The 19,309-nt window shown below is 35.0% G+C and overlaps 1 protein-coding gene across 3 annotated transcripts in view; it reads right to left on the reverse strand.

Annotated features, from left to right (window-relative positions):
• The window catches only part of LOC106880060 (WD repeat-containing protein 7), a 112,588-nt gene extending 104,572 nt beyond the window's left edge, over positions 1-8,016 (reverse strand). For all 3 annotated transcript variants that reach the window (XM_052968711.1, XM_052968710.1, XM_052968709.1), the window contains exon 1: positions 7,921-8,016. The gene's annotated coding sequence lies outside the window, so the exon portion shown is untranslated. The remainder of the gene's footprint in view (positions 1-7,920) is intronic.
• Positions 8,017-19,309: the final 11,293 nt, after the last annotated feature.

Below are 19,309 nucleotides of genomic sequence, written 5' to 3' on the forward strand. Positions count from 1 at the left end.
TGTGGCTTGCGTGTTTTCTGTACTCTGGTTATTATTATTTTCTTGTCTACGTTTTGTTTGCAATGTCCTGTACCCAGATATGCACCTATATATACAGGTAGACGTAGGTATGCACATACCTGTACGTATATATGCATATACTCATTTATTATTTGTTATATATATATATATGCATACATACATACACACACCTACATACATATATATGTATGTAGGTGTATGTAGATGGAGCAGGAACAACTGAAGAAGGGTAATATTCTTTATATTGCATGTCTCGTTTCTCTGTTTGTATTTTCGTTGTTCAAAAAAAGTTCGTTTTCTGTCTTCGTCTTTATGTTTCCGTTTCTCATTGTGTTTAACATTTTTTTGTGATGTCCTGTACCCACATATGCTTGTATATATACATATAGATGTCGGTATGTACATATATGTATGGATATATGCATATAATTATATATTATTTATGTTATATATATATATATATATATATATATATATATATATATATACACTCAAACAATGCACATTCATACATACAAACACAATATACATATTCACCTATACATACAAAGCCCTATACCTACACATACTTACACAGAAATAGGGTTACAATTGAATGTACTTATATGTGCGCACACACAGATGCATAGATACACACATACATGTATACATACATATATATATCTGTACACGTAGCATACATGCATATATTCATACATACATCCATATACTCAAAAGTATATACAGGTACCTACCTGTATATACTTAATCACAAACTAGTCTTATTGACGAGTTTTATTTCTTCATTTCCCTGAAGAGAAGATTACATTGTTTTACACCACTTTATTCCTTTCGAATAATACTAATGATATCTTCGAAACATGTGTTGGAAGTAAAAGAATTTGAATCACACCTGCGTTTAAGAAAGGGAGAGAATCCAATGAATTCTTTATATACAACTAATGTAAATAAAACGTTTATAAGGAAGGAAAATTGAAGATGGATTGTAAATATAATTAACCATTAATGTTGTATCATATTAAGTTACGGTAATTAACCTAAATAAATCGCAATACAAGGTACAAAGCTATAAAGTGATGAAATAATAAGAATAAACATGCTTACGATAACAAAATTGATAGTAAATACGTAAATATATATAAATATACTTAAAACTCTACGAATATAACTTTTCGGGGGTTAAACCTGCTGGACTAAACTAGAGAAGGAGTGAGAGTGTAAACAACTGGCGTTGAAGTTAGATATAATTGTTATTTTAGATAATATTATAATGTTATTATTCTCATTATTGTTATTATTATTATAAACATAAAAATAAACTTATTATTATTGTTATTGTCTAAAGTTAAATAAAAATAAATACAAAGTGGGGTGATAGTTCATACCACATGTAAAGTGGCTGTCAATTAGTGAGTATGTTGGTAGGTGAAAAAAAGAAAAAAAGTAATAGCTAAAATTAGTAAAAAGGATGAAATTAATGAAATGAGCTGACGGTGTGTTTCCTCCAATGCTGGCATCTGTATGCTCTCTGTGTTATCTAGTTCACTAAATTATTCTTGGAGAACAGAATGTGAAATAGCTCCAAGTTACAGAGAGAACAAAAATCTTTACCCTTGTCGTAGGGAATTGAGGTAGCCAGTATTGACCATTCCAAAGAGAATTGTTTATTGCAGTCCTTAAGTTTCCAGATTAACTTATTAAGATTGGTACTATTATTTTTATTCCTATCCCTAAAGGATGAGTAATGGTTAGAGATTCTCCTAGAGGCCTGCATCGAAGAGCAACCAATGTAATGCGAGACCTCTGTGTTAGTCGTTACCTTACATTGATAAACCACATTTTTGGTCCTAGCATTTACACTTAAAAACTTGATTCTATTACAATTAGATTCCGAGATACTAATATTATTGTTGTGATAGTTATTGTTATATTTACTAATGTTGTACTTGTTACCTATATTTTTATCTAAATAACTATTGCTACCATAGAAGTGTGTTGTATTACTGTTTTCGATGTAGCAGGACCCCACCACTTTCGGAGGTGTCTTCAGCTCTGATCTCGAGTGCATTTTTTCATTTTTCTTTGGCTTTTTTGTTCTTTGGTTTCTCCAATGCAGCGTCAATAAATGTCAGCAGGCAAATGTATGCTAAATACCAGTGTGTATGTGTATAAGTGGCAAAATGGTCAATTAATGGAGACACACAAGTGTGTGTGTACAAATGAAAGGCGTGCGCCAATCTGCATGTGAGGACTGGAGTAAAAGTTACATTCATTAGTTATGAGGTCAAGTTTCTAACTATTTGTTTCAAGGTCACAACTTAAACACTTACAAGAGCCATTGTTGAAGAATCTAAAGAGACACACAACTCGGCATGTCTTGGTCTGCCTAGCTGTAAAAAAGGGTCACTGACTGACTGGTTAGTAGATAGAAAGATGTACATCTAAAAACAACATTCATATTTACATTCTTATGTTTGCCAACATAGGAATGTAAATGAAATGCAGTACACAGAAAATAATATAACAATGTTGTTCAGCTTTGGGTCTACTCTGAACAAACTTAGAATCAAAGTTATTCTACCCATGACCATATTTTAGTATATTGGCAGCTAAATTGTTCAATGTGTCTTTATTTTTAAGATAGCAAGGTGTAATTTGAAAAAGATTTGGTTGCTATTTCTTGAAGGCTGGGCAAATACAGAGACTTGCTCATTGGCTTGTGTGAGCAATGTATATATTAAGAGCAATCAATGATACTGTTCAAATACATTCGAGGCAATAAAGACTTCTCCAAGTACAGAGTCAATATCTGTGTGTGTCTTAGAAAGTAAAGTTTTTTTTAAATTAAATCTGGTTATTAGTCATAACTTCTTACATAAGATAGGGCAAATAAAATTTTGCTACAAAAAAAAAAAATCAGAGCCTAGTGGCTTGATATGAAACTAAATTACTGATTGTAGGGCAAAATGAGCAAATATAAAAGGCTACACTGGGCAAATATAATTCTGGTTTATAAGACAAACAGGAGGCTGTTAAGACCAGATTGGTCTGATAAGATCATTTTCATTACTGTGTATTTTACTATCAGAGCTCATCGCATGTAAACTAGAATCTTATGTTCTTTAGGAAGGCATAACCTACCTTGTTCCTATTTATCTAAGTAATAAAATCATACCTCACTATTTCTTCATAATTGAGCAGTTAGACATATGGAGTACCCCACAGGTCTATATATCCATGGTTTCATTATCAATCAACATCCATTTTCCATGCTGGCATGGGTTGGACAATTTCACAGGCTCCAGCAAGCTACAGGATTGCACTGAGCCCCAGTATCAGCTTTGGCATGGTTTCTATAGCTGAATGCCCTTTCTAACTTCAACTACTTTACAGTGTTGTACATTATGATCATGTCAAACGACCACGCTCATGTCAGCATGGAAAAAAGACATTAAATGATGATGATGATGAAGTCTTGGTTGTATTGGTGAGTTTGTTTACAATATAGAATCCATTAAAGAGCTTCAAGTACAGATTGAATATTGGAAGGCAAACTACAATACTAGTCCAGAAACACATGGGGAATAATCTTGTTCAATATGCAGGAAAGGAGTAGGCCATAACTAAATATATGCTCAGACAAAGCAATAGGAACACAAATGGTGCAGAGGATTTCTCCAGTCATAATGGACAAGAAGCTAGAGCTTCAGATGTGTAAGAAGCACTGGATTAACAAAGAGAACTGATTTATCTAAAACTATTACAACTATACATAACTGGAAAAATTGATGTCAATGGTGTGATGATGGTGGTGTGTCTAAGTCGCAAACTAATTCAGTGGAACTAGAGTTATTTGTCTCTGGCTCAGAATTCCACTTTGAGTTGTCTCAACATATTTATAACATTTGTCATATCACAACCTGGAACAAATCCAGGTTGAATCCTCTCAAATTTCATATTTACTATCTTCATTGTAAACTCTTTCTCTTAAACTTCATAAATAATTGCATTAACTTGAAACTACTGCAAAAGAAATTATTTCTGTTTGTTTTTGATACCCTTGTAGAAAAGCAAATATTTCTAAATCCTTGGTCTTAGTGGTGCTATGAAACTACCTATTCAAGAGATACTAAATAGATATATCACTATGACCTGCCTTCTTATGTAAATATGGAGAGAATGATAAAAAAAACTCTAGATTCCATGCACTCATCCAGTGTTTTTGGAATATAGGGTTACATCACACAACATATTACATAAAAGTATATAAGATAGATTTAGCTGTCATCTTATCCAATTGAGCCAAATGTTTCACTAAGTTCTTTTGCAAAGATTGGACAGGAAAATGTGTTTTGCCTTGTGATTATGGTAGAAGCAGTGGTTTGAACATGGACAAAAGATGAGATCAGGTAGTTTAATTTTTTTCAAGTATCCATTGGAGAGGAAAGTGATAATGACAATTTGATGTGAGAATATAATTCATCTATTCAGTCTTGTCTTTAACAGAGGGCATTTAAAATGTTGACAGTTCTAATTACCCCTCAGTACTTTTTCACACATTTATATATAAATACACAAACATACATTTGGTCAACACACACACACAGTGAACTCTTCACCCAGTACTCAAATTGAAACTCAAGCAGCACCTAAGAAAAAAATTTTTTCAACATGTTAATCAGAATCAAGAGAACTTGTACTTATTTGTGTAATGAAAATGGATCATTGCTTCTCACAGTACAATAGTCAATTTTACTGCATTTGCAGCACCTGTATTTTATTTGGTGAATAAAACTTCTTTATTTAAATCATATGTATATTTCTTCGTATTTCACTCATTTCTACTATATTCAGAATATTAACGATAATACTGATGTACATATAAAAAGTTTTAATGTGTTTTATAAGGTACTATGGTAATATAAAAAGTGAAGATTACACATCCCATAATGCCAGACAGTGTGTGTGTGTACACTCACGGTCAGATGAACTCGTTCGGTCAGTTGTCATAGCATGTAGGGACTCAACCGATTCCAGATTTATAGGCAATTCTGTATGTATTTGATAATTTTGTATTGTCTTCTAATGTGGTAATTAATGATTCTTTGTGGCAATCAAATCATTTTGGCTGACATGATAAAGCATTTGACATCGTTTTACCCCTCTACATCCCGAGTTCAAATCATACATCATTGACTTTGCCTTTCATCCTTCTGGTGTTATTGATAAGTACCATTCATGTAGAAATCGACTCTCCATTTCCTATAAATTTAAGTCAGTTGACTTTACCTTTCATCTTATCAGGATCGATAAAGTATAAGTCAAATATTAGGGTCGTTATAATCATCTACATCCTTCAAATGCGAGGCGAATATTACAATTCGTTATTTTTGAGGCAGTGATATTAGTACAGTCAATAGAAAAATTAAAGGTTATTATTCAAACAACAGCAATTTTAAAAAATTTTTCTTTTCGAGACAAGAACTCATTGTATATTGGAACCATTCAATTACCTACTTATTTTCTATTATTGTTAATAAAGCAAATGCTGAAACAATAATAGTAGCTTTTTGTGTTTTTTTAAAGCATCAAATAAATGAGTAATTGTTTATTAAAGAAAACACAGGGTAACAGTTATCTCTTAAATAGGACAGTTTTTATATACAACTGGAAAACATGTTTACTATGTAATAGAGCTAGATTAACGGTTTAAAGGTTAAACACATGCATCGTCAAAATGTTTCATTGATAATTTTTTTTTTAAAGAATAGGATGGGGGAACAAGTTAATGAAAAAAAAGTTCGAATTGATTTTAGCAACAAATGTAAGGGAAATTAGGTAAAGAATTCCAGAAAAGATGACACATAGCAGAATAGCACATTCTTATACAATCGAACACCTTGCACCCACGCATATTACACACACATACACAATGTTCTACAGTTAAACGCCTAGTCCGGAGCGTAAGTGATTTCTTCTCATGACATACAACAGCTCACCCTTCTTTACTTTACATGAAACTGACTCATGCCAATGCAAACCACCAATATAATCTCTCCAAATTCTAGCGACTATCTTTTGCTTTGCGTGCTACTTTTTTTTTTTTTTTTGTATCTTTTGAACTCTGCTTGTGAATATCAACCACAATACATAATAGACTTATATTAGATGTCCCCAAGAATAAAATTTAAAAAACTTTGAAAGGACATTTTATATTTAAAATGTGTATTTATAGCCATACAAATAAATATAAGATAATTCAAAAATCAATATTGTATTGAGAATTCTAAATCGGGGGAAATTGATTTTCGCAAAAGAAAAAAAGAAAATGAAAATTATGTTGCAAGACCATTTAGATTTTATCTCAAATAGTCTACGAAATGTGACATGAGAGAGTGAGTGAAAGGGAGGGAGGGAGAGAGAGCATCAACACGGAAACTGAATGAATGAATCTTTTGATTGCATTTTAACACGTAGATTTATTAAATCGAAAATAAATAGCATTCAGATATTCAAGAAACGAGAGCACAATTTCAGTTCCATAGAAACTTACTCAACGAATAAAATTAATTGAGCGCAAAGGTGGACTTTGTGAACTTCGAACGGATTCTAAAGTAAATCAAAAGAAGGAAGTTGCTTTTATGAAGATAATGTCCTAAGACTTACTCCGTATTACAATGTTAACGTCGAGGATTCAGGAAGAACATACGTCAGAATAAAAATTGAATAAAATAACTGAAAGAACCAATGGAGGAAGCTCGTTATCCTGTAATAATAACATAAGTTCATTACAAACATTAGGCTTTTCTAAAGGAATGCGACAAAAAATGACTTTAAATCACTGAGTGCATCCATAACTGTGTGTGCATCCAGTGAGTGATCCTTAAAGTGGTAATGACATTGGTTATTGGAATTGACGTAATACAAATCAGTGCAGAAGATTATGATCGACCATCACCCATCAACTACGTAGTGTTGTTATGCAAGTGTCATTAAATAGCTCCGTGAAATATCAGAGATAAGGTAGGGGAGGGGCACAAGAAGTGAAATATATCACTAATGCACGATGTACAACAACATATCAGTTGACAACTACAATCAGCGGGCACTTTAGTTGTTGATGAAATTTACAGCAAGGCATTATATATTTTTGATATCATTTCCTTTATCGCCCCTTTTTAGTCTCTAATGTTTTTAATTAGAGACATCAGACCAGAATCTGATTAGCTGAATTGTGAAATTGATAGTAAAATAGATTACACAGATAATCTAGACATAGATTTTAGTGTACGATAGCTGAAATGTAGGATTACTCCAGGAATAGATGGATGCATACATGCACACATATACATACCAATACATAAGCTAATGACCAGCTATGGCTTCGGTTTGAAGAAATAGCACATACATTAAAGTCGTTTGTGCACATAATGTTTAATTTACAATATGTATATCCTTATCAATTGCTTTATAATTAATCTTTCACAATCGACAAGACTCGACTTAGTTTATAAAGATATATTTAACATCCACCACCATCAAACCAGTCATTCATATACATGTACATGACCAGATAACTATATCTACAAATATTACATATAGCTATTATAATACAACTGAACCAAACTAAGTGTGAGAACATGTCGAAGTCTATACTTTGATTTATATGTAATATTGATTTGCAACTCAAAAATATTTGCTCCAACTGGTTGTTCAGAGTCAATCTATGAAGCCTACTGCATGTATTACATATATATATGTATATATATTCATATATACATAGCTATTGTGTATCGGTAATTATATCCTTGACATGTTTATCATAGATATGGAGTAAATTTAAAGAAGGTAGAGTAGAAAAGGATTTACTGTAGAGAAAATGAAAGGAAATCGACTTACGGGATTGGTGTAGTAAACTACCGAGCTTACGCCAGCATCCTCGATTGCAACCAAGGGGGGTAACTGTGGTAGAGCTTTATTTTATTTTACCTTTTTGCAGTCGAAGAGTTCGCTTACAACATTCAACAGTTGCGTCTTCACTTTGACTTCTCTTGTTCTTAATTTAAACAAAAAAAAAACAACAACAAACAAACCAAAAGCGTTGTAATTTAGCACAATATCTACCCTGATTAATCAAAGGCGTTCTAACTATAACCACCCGTCTTTTTTCATGCCAGATTTAGTATATCTCGGACTACGATATCCAATGTATCCTACCTTAAGATGGTAGGGTGTATGATTGTGATTTATGGGAACTTTGTCTGCTACTTCTAGAATGTTAGGCGACTATTTAGAGACTTCTAATTTTGGTTTACAAGCCTCCCAAAAGTGTGTTGCTGACTTTTGTCATTTCTCTGTTTTGAAGAAATACAATGCTTGTGTTGTTTGGATGTTGAAGAGTTTACCTATAACATTCAACAGTTGCGTCTTCACTTCGATTTTTTCTTGCTCTTAATTTTTTTTTTTAAGTGTTTAGCGCCAGTCCTACTCTGATTAATTAAATGCATTCTAACCGTGACCATCCATCTTCCACCAATCCCCGCCAGATTTAGTACACCTAGTACTATGTTTTCCAATCTACCCCAGCTTCTTTTAAGATGGTGATGTGTGATATGTGGGAGGTTTGTCTGCTATTTTTAAGTACAAGTTAAGCGACTACTTAGAGACTTTTGTCTCTAGTTCGGGCCTTCCAAAAACGTGTTTGCTGACATTTGTCATGTCCTTATTTTCAAGAAATACTTGTGTTGGATTTTTTTTCCAAGGCATATCTCCAAGCATGTGTTGGTTTCTTTACCAATAGTTTTTTGTTTTGTTTTGTCTTTTTGTGTGTGAGGGTTTAGCAGTTACAAGGTATTTTCTGTTGAGTATAAAACTAAAACAACATAAATGATAAAAATAACGTCAGCATATATAATATTGATAATTTGAAATGTGTGTATGTATGTATAGAAAAAGCGATTTGTTGAACTATGAATAGTTTACGAATTATTTGTTCAAGTGATTATAAAATAAAAGTTTTCATATCGTTTATATACGTATATTTATCATATAGTCCTGTCATACTAACGTGCCTACACTCACATGCTCTACCCCACCACATTTTTATCAGATGTTTGAAAAGATAGGTCAGTACCTGTTGAGGTTTCCCGATCAGAATGACTGAGTGATTCAGATGGATATGGTTAATGTCAGGATTAATACTTGTAGCTTGTGAGTTAGAATACATTGCAAGGAATTCAAAGGTATCTAACCGTGACCATCATGTACTTTTTCCCTAGACATAAAGAACTACATTTTCCAATGTATATTGTCTTATTTAGGAAGGTAGGGCATGTAATTTGAGAATTTGCTTGATATTTGTAGCAGGTTGAGAGCTTACTCTTGTTGGTTCAGGCCTCCCAAAAGCATGTTTTATGTGCTTTGAAGATTAAAAAAATACTGGCTAATAAAAAGTAATCTAAAAAGTAGATATAAGAGTAATGTTGTGATTTTGTGTTCATTTAATAATTCATGTATCACTTAACATGTAAGTACTCTCTCAAGTTGGATTTTGAGGTGTAGCATTATTCATTGAATAAAGTCTTTTGGTGTACAGAATTTTTTTCATTATTTCGTACAATAATTTATTGAGGATGTCTTAAGCATTTAGAAATTTCAGGAAAATGAAATTTTTTTTTCTTTGTGACAGTGAATCTTGAAGCAAATAAAGCTATAAATAATCCCTTCTGCTTTATACACAAGGCCTGAAATCTAGAGGGAGAGGTGTAGTTGATTACATCAACTCCAGTGTTCAACTGGTGCTTATTTCCTGAACCTTGAAAAGATGAGAGGCAAAATTGGTTTTGACAGCATTTGAACTCAGAACGTAAAGACAGATGAAATGTTGCTAAGCATAATCCCTTCAACTATAGGCACAAGGCTTGAAATCTGTGGACAGAGGTGTAGTTGATTACATCAACCCCAGTGCTTATTTCATCAACCTTGAAAGGATGAAAGGTAAAGTTGGCTTTGGCAGCATTTGAACTCAAAACGTAAAGACAGATGAAATGCCACTAAGCATTATGACAGCTCACCACCTTAATAAAGCATGTAAATATTGGGTTAAAATAATTCTTTGGTTCCAAAACAGATTTGTGATATTTCATTCAGTCAAACCTGGACAGAGTTTTACATTCTGAAAGGCCCAGTACATATCCTTCCCAGTTGGCATCAGTCTTCAAAATTCAAACACTGTTAACAAACATTTGAAAATTTTCTAGACAGTATGTCTCAGGGTGCTACTTTAGCATGTGGTCTACCTGGTCATTTACATTTTAGTGTGCAGCACAAGTCTAACCCTAAACTTAACCCTGACTCCAAACCTAATCCTACTTCTAACCCTAAGTTCTTACTTACCCTAACCCTAACTCTAACCCTGATTCTAAACTTAACCCTGATCATAACCCAGATCAGGCTATTTCACAGTGTATGAGGGTCAGCTGAAAAGTTCATAGGCTGACCAAGATACTCTTATGGAATGTGATCAAATGAGGTTCATTTTTCAACATATTCCCCATGGCAGTCCACACACCTCTTCAATTGGTGTTGCAGTGCTTGGATTCCATTGGTGAAAAAGCTTTCATCTTGTTAGAAGCAGATATGACATCATCATCACTGCGATTACTGATTCTCAACCAAGTGTTTTTTTTCCTGCTACAGAACAGATGATAGTCAGATGGGGCCAAATCAGGAGAATATGGAGGGTGATCAATGAGTTAAAAACCACAGTCACGCATAGCAACCATTGGAACCAAGGACTTGTGTGCTGGAGCATTATCCTGATGAAACAAGACCCCTTTTGTCAGTTTTCCTGTGTGTTTGGTCTTGATAGCCTTTCGTAACTGCCCCAGCAACTTGGCATCGTACTCTCCATTGATGATATGGCCCTTTTGAAGATAGTCAATAAACACAATGCCTTTTGCATCCAAAAAAACTGAGGCCATCACCTTCCTTGCAGATGAAAAGACCTTGGTTTTCTTTGGAGTAGGTGAGGAGGGGTGTTTACAATGTATGGATTGTCTCTGGTTCCAAGTAATAAACCCAACACTCATCCTGGCTTCAGAAATGTTCAAGGAAACCAGCTAGATCTTCCTCAAACAATATCATATTTTCCCATGATGTGATCAGTTTGGTGTACTTTTAATCAGATATCACAAGACATAGCACCCACCAAGCAAAAGCCTTCATCATGCCAAGTTCATGGCACAGAATATTCTCAACTTTCTCATAGGATATGCTAATAGCATTGGTTATTTGATTTATTGGTCATCCATCACCATGTGGTGAATAAAAACAATGTTTTCCTCGACAGTGACAGCTACATGATGTCTAGATTTGGGTGATCTTCAAGACTCTTTTCCCCTCCTAAATTCAGCTGCCTTCTCTTGCACTGTTGATAAAGCTGGAGCATCATCCCCTAATATAGAAGGCATGTCAGCATGAATGTCCTTGGGGTCTAAACCCTTTTTCTGCAGGTACTTGATAACAATGCAATGCCAAATTTTGTTGATATTTGCTACTAGTTACTTTTGAAGTCTTCTTTGAACAGTCAGATGTCAGTTTATCTGGTAAAAAACAATGCACTTATTAATAAGAAGAGTTGAAATTAATGCATGCAAGATTTTACAGTTCTAGCATCACCCCTTCAGTCAACCAGTGAACATTTCAACCAATCCTCATATACTACAGATGCTGAAGTAGCATCTGAGTTTGACAGATTGCTCAATCTTGTAAATTTCATAGACTGTAACAAATACAAAGACAAGATAAATTGTCTAAAGAGTAAGGTTTTTGTGAGGCATCAATTTATAACTCCCGGACAACAGGCAACTGAATCACTCAGTCAATCTCTTCAAGAATTAGAACTCCTGGCTAAAGAATGCAACTTCATGGCAGTTCTGTCTCAAATGTATTCAAAAAACTTTAATGATGGAGTGGCTGTATCTTAAAGAGTTGGCTTCCAAACTACATGGTTCTGGGTTCAGTCCCACCATGTAGCATCTTGGAAAGTTCTACTATAGCCCCAGGCTGACCAAACCCCTTGTGCATGAATTTGGTAGATGGAAACTGAAAGATGCCTGTTGTTGTTGTTGTTGTGCTTGCATGTGTGTTGTTCTTTTTCCTAATACTTTTGAACATCCTAATTCATTTAATAATTAATTACATTATCTTTATATATGTTTTCTTTTTCTTAATCTACAGAAAGTATTTCTTCAATTCATGTTTTATGCCTTTAACTTGACAGATGTTTATTATTATTATGATTATTATTATAAAACTTTGACACTTTATTTATTGTACTAAATATTGCTTAAACGTACAGATTTTTCTACTTTTCTTATTTTACTGCATTTTTAAATATTAGAATGTTTTTTGAAGTCACAAGACCTGAAGAGTGTCCTCATTATGAGTGGTATTTATCTTGATCGATTCATTGTAGATTGACCAGATCCTTTCCACTTTTATGTGGCCATGAAATGCGTGTAGTCTTTTATTCACTTTCGTTTTTATAAATTTACTAAACGGATTAAAATTTTTAGTCTAATATTTTATAGATTTTATGGATTACAAATTTTCTCTTGGATTTTTAGATTTTTAAAATTAGTATTTTGTATAGTATGCTTTTCTAGATAGTGTCTGATCTCCTTCATTGTTTGAGTTGCACCGTGGTGGTTCTTCTCTAAATTATTAATATATATGTGTATGTGTGTGTGTGTGTGCGTGTCTTTGATTGTCCCTCACTACTGATTGACATCCAATGTTGTTTGTTTATGTCCCTGTAACCTAGCAATTCAGCACAAAAGAGACCTACAGAATAAATACCAGTCTTTAAAAAATAAGTACAGGAATCAATTTATTTGACTAAAATCCTTCAAGGCATTGCCTCAGCATGGCCACAGTTCAATGACTGAAACAAGTAAAAGATGAAAGATGGATGATAAAATATGGATATTTTTCTTTTTCTGGAATTATGTGTCAAACAATATTTGACAACTGGAAAATAAAATGCTGGGCTTGGATGCAAGGCAGAGTTCTGGATTTAACTTGAAAGAATGCTAGAGTTTATAACCAGGATATCATCATAGCTACTACTTTTGTTACAAAGGGAGACACCAAGTAGGAAGATAAGACATTTTGGCACAAGTGTTTTGGCACTACCTATATGGCATCATTGATTCGACTGGCTTATTTGACATCAAACATTTTAATGTTTCTTTAATTCTGTCTATTTGTCTCTCTCTGTGAGCATATGATTATGTTTATATGCATGTGTAATGTCTTTCTTTCTTTCTTCCATTCTCTTTCTCCCTGCCTGCCTACCAACTTATCTATCTATCTACCTATCTATCTATCTATCTACGTGTGTGTGTGTGTGACCACACTAGCCAGATTGATTACATTTTTATCAGAAAGTGAGATACATGGTCGCTCATAAATGCAAAGACCTTCCCTGGTAAAGAATGTACACCCCACCCCACACATAGATTGGTTATCAGTAACTTTTGACTTCAGGCTAAGATTCCAAGAAGCAGACTGATCTGGAAGAAAGATTTGGGAGCTTAACTATCCTTTAAATTGTCTGAGATTTAGGGACATCCTAATTGACAAATTTAGTAAGAAGGAAGAGGAACTACAGTCTTGTAACATAGAGGGCAATTGAGAGCTCCAGTGGGACAGCTTGCTGAATGCCATAGACCAAATCTGTGGCTGGTACAAAGTCCCAACCAGACCTAGGGTGACATGGTGGTGGAACAATGTTGTAGACAAGGTGGTTAGAGCAAAACACCAGGCATAGAAGGACTGGAAGAATGGTGGGAGCAGAAAACTATATCAGGTAGCTAGGACGGAGGCTAGAAGACAGGTATACTTAGCCAGGGGAGAAGCAGAAAGGAGGAATGTCAATGCTCAGCAACATGAGGACCGGAGGCTTGAAGTGTTTTGGATTGCAAGGCAGTGTGTCAGAGAAAATAGTGATGTGGTAGGAGAGAAATACGTTTGCATGGATTATGGCTCACTTGCAGTTAGTGATTCTGCAAATGAGGAGGCTTGGAGGTGCCACTATGAAAGGTTGCTAAATGTAGAGAATGCAAGGGAAGAGAGCCTGCTAATGAGTATCCAACAGAGGGGTTGGCTATCTGAATCAACGGTAGCTTAGTAGATAAAGCAATTAAAGATATAAAGACAGGGAAAGCCTCTGGTCCATCAGGAATCACAGCTGAGATGGTTAAAATATCTGGTGGTGTGGAATATGACCTGGTCACCCATATAGTTAATCAGGTTGTCCACAAGGAAGTCATACCAATTGATTGGTGTTGGCAGCATTATAGTCAACTGCTACAAAGGCAAGGGTGATGTCCTAGACAGAAATAATTACAGAGGCTCAACCAGGTGATGAAAGTTGCTGAAAGGGTCATAGCTCAATTAATTAGGAAAAGAGCATAGATGAGGTTCAGTTTGGATTTGTGCCACGGAAAAGCACCACCTGGTGAGGTAACTGCAGGAAAAATACTTGGCCAAAGATAAACCACTGTATCCAGCTTTTGTGGACATGGAGAAAGCATTTGACAGGGTCTCCCTGCTCTCTTTTCTGGTGGGCAGTGCAAAAACTAAGGATAGATGAGTGGTTGATGAGAGCTGTACAAGTCATGTACAGGGATGATAGTAAGGTGAGAGTCACCAATGAGTATAGCAAGGAGTTTAGTGTAAAAGTAGGAGTCCACTAGGGATCGTTTCTTAGCCTCCTCTCGTTTATCACAGTCCTCCAAGCTATAACCAAGGAATTTTAGACTGGCTGCCCTTGGGATGACCTTGTTCTTATTGCTGAATCACTACCAGAACTAGAGAAGAAATTTCAGGTATGGAAGCATGGACAGGAATCGGAGGGCCTTAGAGTTAATTTAGCAAAGACCAGAAGGATCCTTAGAAGTAGTAGACAGTTACCATTACTTAGGTGACCAAGTTAGTAGTGGAGGAGGTTGTTCCAAAAGCATAGTTGCTAGTATAAGAATCAGCTGGGTGAAGTTCAAAGAGCTACTATCTTTGTTAGTAATGAAGGGCTCTCCTTCAAAGTGAAAGACAGATTGTGTGATGCCTGTGTATGAACAGCTATGCTACATGGCAGTGAGACATGAGCTGGGACTACTGAGGATATGCATGGGCTTGAAAGAAATGAACCAGTATGCTCTGCTGGACGGGTAATGTTGGTGTGCATATATGACAGAGTGTAAATGATTTGAAAGAAAAACTGAGTATATGAGGCATCAGATGATGATGATGATACATTTATGTGTGTGTGTATAGATATATATATTACTGTGCATATGTTTACCTCCAGTGCAAAGATGTGCTGTCACATTTTGAATGTCTTGTCAGTTGTGCCAAATTGCCAGCATTTAAACAGCCACACCTGATTGCCTCATTCTGCAAGTAGGAAGCTATTTCAGCAGCTGCTTCTCAGAAGGTTTATTTATTTATTTTTCTTTTCTACTAGACAGGAGTAGACTTGTCTCCAGAAAATGTTTCACAAAAAATATGTCATGACAGCAAAAAAAGCTTTTATGAAAGAAGAAACACCTAAGTAAGTCAGCCTATAGGCCTACATAGCTTTGTTTTATATTTTTACATTCTTAAGGTAGTCTCAGGTAAAAGTCACACACAGCATTCTGTATTATACTACAACAGTGTTATTTGTTCATAGAAAAGTACCAAAGAATGCAAATACACAATGTAGTGTAAGAAACAGCTTCAAAACTTACATAAAATTTTATTGTAAACTGGTGCTTGGCAGTGGATCTGCGATGTCATTTGCTGAGGCAACAGTTGTGGTAGATGGAGTTAGTTTTTTGATAAATATGGTAAGCTTTGTCTGAATTGTTTGTTTCTTTTTCTCTTCATGAATTTCATAATATGAATGAAACACATCGTGTGCCATTCATTTAATCCTTGCAAATATCGTTCAATGTTTGGGTCCATTGCTTCAAAGTGTGCAAGAAGTTTATTCAGTCGAAATAAACCCTCTGATAATCCTTTTGTAGTAAAACTCTTTTCTGGCACCTCCTCTTCTTTTTCCAATTCAATAAGTTCTTTGAATTTTTGGTCTAGCAAATCTTTGATATTTTCCACTTCACACTCCAAAGAAAGATCTTTAGCCAGTTTTACTATTTTCCTGTGAATCATTTCAAGTTCAACAAGGCATTTTCCAACACAATTTTTCCAGTCGCCTTTCATGCATTTCTTTGTCACAGCTTTCTTGATATTCTTGATAAATGTCAGAATATTGTGCTTTATCCAAAATTCTCGCAGTGATAGTTCTTGGTTGGTGGCTATGGCTTGAGCGAAGGTGGCTTGAAGATAGCCGACAGTGTAGCAATCGAACCTTGATCCATTGGCTGGATGAGTGGAATCGTGTTCAAAGGAGGAACGAAGATCCGATAGATGTCCAGGCGCATTATAATCTTCAAAGGAATTCCTCTCTCCAAACAATATCCACAAACTTGAGGAATAAAACAATTCAGAAACCAGTCTTCAAACAGTCCTCATGTCATCCATGCTTTAGATCGAGAACGAAAGTAGATGGGTAATGTTTGCTTATCTACATTCTTGAATGCATGCGAGTTTTCTGAGTGGTAAATTAAGAAAGGTTTTATCTTAGACCCTACAATGTTCCTGCAAGCAGCAGAGTCAGCCTGTCCTTAAATGCTTTAAATCCAGGCATGCATTTGGCTTCTCTGTTGATGTAAGCGCATGCATTTCCAAAAAATCTGCTCTGCTAGATAGCCTTCATCTGTAATTATTTCGTTCAAATAGCTAACAAATTTACCAGCTACTTCCTCATCTGCACTTGCCGCTTCTCCAGTCACTAACATTATGAATCTGGAATCTTTCTTTAAATCTTTTGAACCAGTACTTGTTAAAAATTTTTGACTGTATTCTTCTTCGGAACACTCCTTTACAGTCAGAAATAGACTTCTGGCCTTCGACTGTACACTAAAAAGACTTAACGATGTCCGTTTTTGGATCTGATCTTCAATCCAAATTTGAAGCAATTTTTCCATTTTGTGGATGGGCCTAGTCTGCTGCTTTATTCTAACTGTAAATTGTATGGGTCCTTTCTTTATCCTTCAAAATTGTTGAAACAGTAGAGTGTGATAATTTCAATTTATGGGTGATCTCATTCACTTTCTTTCCTCATTCATATTGTCTAATCACCATCATTTTTGTGTCAAGGTCAATGGCCTTTCTTTGCTTCTTGAAAGTTTGAGGAGCAGATGAAAATAATTTCTTCTTTGTAGACATTTTAGGGTATATTGTTCGAAAAACTATCAGACAAAATACAGAGTCACGCCTGGTGTTAGTCAAAAATTTCGGAATCTCAAGCAGTCATCTTATAAACAAATATGAGGTTGCCTCGATGTCTTGGGATAACCAGTGGCGATCAATAACCAAACCTAGGTTAAGCATTTGTTAGCTGACATCATCTGTAGACGGGTTAATTTCTATGAAATTAAACCCATTAGACTTCAACTGGATTATTATTATTGCTGCCCCAATCATCGTAAAGTTAATTGGTCATAAGTTGACGACCTGTATATACATATCATGAGCAGCAGCAGAGTTTTAATGTATTCACTTGGGTTGGATGGAATTTGTTGAGGTAGATTCTCTGCAGCCAGATACCTTTTTCACCTGTTCCCAAATAAAGTAATGTAACTTTGTTGTTAGCCACTTTTTCTTCAGTTTGTGTTATACGTTTCCCATCAAAAGAATTTCATACACAACCTAGAATGTATGAAATTGAACATGTTAAAATTGCCTATGGGATACAAGATGTTCAATGTTGCAGTAGGATCACAGCTAGAAGCTGAATGTCCATCTGCCAATTATTCCTGTGAAGGTGACATGGATTGAGTCCTCAAACACCTTTTCCATAGAGCCCTATTAGAAACCACTATAATTAGACTTTCCAGCTGGGTTCCCAAGCATGCCCAACTGAGACTATGGCTATTATCCAAACATCTCACTCGTGCTACTCCTAGGTCTCCTGTTGGCTTGACTTCAAGAAACCATTTTGTGATTCTTTTCTGTGATGTTCTAATTGCATATCTGCTGTACTTGAGCTTTGACCTTTCAAAGTAGTGTGTGATGCCTGAGGAGACTTCCTGATCTCCAAGCTGAATGTTAAGAACCAGTATGACTGGTCACTAAAAGGAGCAAACAAAATATTTGAAATAAAAGTCTGTCCAGTACTTTATTGACCCTGGAGAAATGAAAGGCAAAGTCAAATTCAGTATGATCTGAACTCAGAACATAAAGGTGTGGAAGACATACCACAGAGCATTTTCTACACATTCTAACAATTCTGCCAGCAATACACATACATAAGGAGTCTTTCGTATTTTTCATGTTTATATTTTGTATGTGAATATATTGTCACCACCATCTTATTATCTACGGAATGTTTAGCACACTAAGTGAAATTTTGTCCATCTTTACATTCTGAGTTCAGTTTTGCCTTCCATCGTTTCAGGATTGATAAAATAAGTACCAGTACTTTCTAGGTAGACTTTTGTGCTACTATCCAAAGAACTAGATATTGTCTTGTTACTAACTTCACTTATAAGGTACCAAAGAGCCTAAATAACAGAGCAATATGTCTATGTTGTGTAATAACCAAAGCAAAATTATCCACAACCAAGCAAGAGTTATGTATAACTATTGTACTGTGTGTGCAAGGTATTTTTTCATTCAGGCTGTGCAACCATTGAGAGGATTGATATTTTTTGTATTTCATCAACAAAAACTGGACATTTTATGTGGCAAACATTCTCAGAGAATTTAATAAATTCAGAAATGCTCAGATCTAACATTGTGCAAGGAAACTATGAAGTGTAGTAATTATGATATGTGGACATCAAATGATAAAAGCATCATTATTTCAATCACGAGGTACAATATTCAGAAATGAAGCATGTCAAACTGCAAAAACCAGTTTGTAGTGATATTCATCAACATTGTTTTAATAAGCATTTTCCCATGCTTATATGGACCTGACTGAAATGATTTCGAGGGTGGCTAAGTCTATGGTACCAAAGAGCCTAAATAACAGAGCAATATCGATATCTACTGTACTCATTCACTTATGGAATGGTTCATTTCACCCGATTTTGAGGTATCCAACACACTACGTCTTAAGGAAACTTTCCCTGGACAAGATACCACAGCCTGAAAGCATTTAAACAAAACACATACA

The sequence above is a fragment of the Octopus bimaculoides genome, chromosome 6 (genome assembly GCF_001194135.2).
Source record: "Octopus bimaculoides isolate UCB-OBI-ISO-001 chromosome 6, ASM119413v2, whole genome shotgun sequence".
NCBI lineage: Eukaryota > Metazoa > Mollusca > Cephalopoda > Octopoda > Octopodidae > Octopus > Octopus bimaculoides.